At 51.1% G+C, this 1884-nt stretch overlaps 1 pseudogene; it reads right to left on the bottom strand.

The window, feature by feature from the left end:
* Positions 1-482: 482 nt before the first annotated feature.
* Positions 483-1640, bottom strand: LOC105526820 (annotated as a pseudogene).
* Between the last annotated feature and the right edge of the window lie 244 nt (positions 1641-1884).

Genomic DNA, 1884 nt, shown 5'->3' with positions numbered 1-1884 from the left:
CCTGCAGTTCAGATGGCAGGAGTCCATGGCAGGGATGTGGGGCAACAAAGCTCTCTTGCTAACTCTTACCCTGCAATATTGAGGCCCCTGGGGCTCCTGGCCAACCTTGGTTGAGTAGTCACTTGCTTCCTTCCCCTTCAGTGCCTCAGATGTTTCCTGTGGGTTTTTTGTTGAATTCTGGTGTTCTTTACTAGATATTCTATTTGAGGTATGATTGTCTATTCATAATTTTGGTTCTTCTTTCTGGAGAAGGTGGATGTCTGATGTCTCTAGTTAGCCATCTTGAATTAGAATCTAAGTCCCCATCTTCATTTTCATTTTACTGTACCACCTCTGTGTGTGTGTGTGTGTGTATGTGTGTATGTGTGTGTGTATCTATATCTGTATCTATATCTATATCTATATCTATATCTATATCTATATTTATCTCTGAACTTTTTATTGGCCTCCTGGGCCCCAAAGGGTACTCTGCTTCTGCTGGCTTAATGTCTCACAACTTTGGTGTCATTGGTCTCAGACACCACTTTGCCATCCACTATCTGGCTGGTGGTGGTCCTCTGGATGGTTTGCATGGAGTTGCTGCTGTCCAGGGTATCACCAAGATTAAAGTCCTTGCCATCTTCCAGCAGAAGGCAGTTGGTGGAGATTTCAGCCTCCAGCTTGCCCTTGATGTTCAGCAGGGCCTTGTACTTCTGGGCCTGGCGAGCTGTCCCTCTGCTTGGGTCTGTGCCAGCTCTGACTCCAGGTGCAGCAGGATCCCCTTGAGCTGCTCCATCTGCAGGGCATAGCAGGCCTCCACCTCCCTCAGGCTATTCTCCAAGCTGGTCTTCAGATTTCTCATTAAGTCCAGGTCGATCTCCAAGGACTGGACTGTGTCTCAGCTCCATGAGCGTCATCTCAGCAACTCCAACCTTGGCGGACTGCATGGTGACCACTGCGGTGCTCTCCTCAATCTGCTGAGACCAGTACTTGTCCACCTCTTCCCGGTTCTTCCAAGCCAGCTCATCATATTGGGTCAGGATGTCTGCTGTGATCTTGGCGAGGTCCTGAGATGTGGGGGCATCTACCTCCACAGTCAACCCAGAGCTGGCAATCTGGGTTTGTAGGCATTTTACTTCCTCTCTGTGGTTCTTCTTCATGAAGAACAGCTCCTCCTTGAGAGCCTCGATCTCTGCCTCAAGCTGCAGCCAAGTGACATTGGCGTCATCAGTGACCTTGAGGAGCCCATAGATGTTGCTCTCCACAAACTGGCACATGGCCAACTCTGTCTCACACTTGACTCTAAAGTCATCAGCAGCAAGACAGGCATTGTTGATCTGCAGAATGATGCAAACATTGTCCACAGTATTTGTGAAGATCTGAGCCCTCAGGTCCTTGATGGTCTTGAAGTAAAGGCTCCAGTCTCTGAACTGGGGTCCCTTGTTCTCCAGGTGCTCCCGGATTTTGCTCTCCAGCTTCTGGTTCTCAGTCTCCAGGCTCCTCACTCTGTCCAAATAGGAGGCCAGGCGGTCATTCAGGCTTTGCATGGTCTCCTTCTTATTCTGGATGCCTCCCATTCCTGCCAGACCCTCAGCCATCCCCATGGCCAGGCCCCCGGACCCCATGCCATCCTGGAGGCTGGTGGAGCAGGACACGGACATCCGGGAACCAGAGCCCCCGGCACCTGCATAGACGCTGGCCGCCTTGCTGACTGGCCGGACCCGTAGCTGGGCCCAGGGACCAGTAGTTGGTCGAGAAGGTGGAGCCAGTGGTGAAGTTCATGCACTCCAGGGTTGGGGGAGGAGTGGGTAGAGAGCGAGAGGACAGGACTCAGGCTTTGCTGACGACCGAGTGTATGTATTTATTTATGTATGTTATGTAAATGTGTATAGCTATCCATTCATC

Source organism: Colobus angolensis, unplaced genomic scaffold (assembly GCF_000951035.1).
Source record: "Colobus angolensis palliatus isolate OR3802 unplaced genomic scaffold, Cang.pa_1.0 Scaffold6, whole genome shotgun sequence".
NCBI lineage: Eukaryota > Metazoa > Chordata > Mammalia > Primates > Cercopithecidae > Colobus > Colobus angolensis.
Note: the sequence above shows the minus strand (reverse complement) of the source record. Positions and strands in the feature narration are given on the sequence as shown.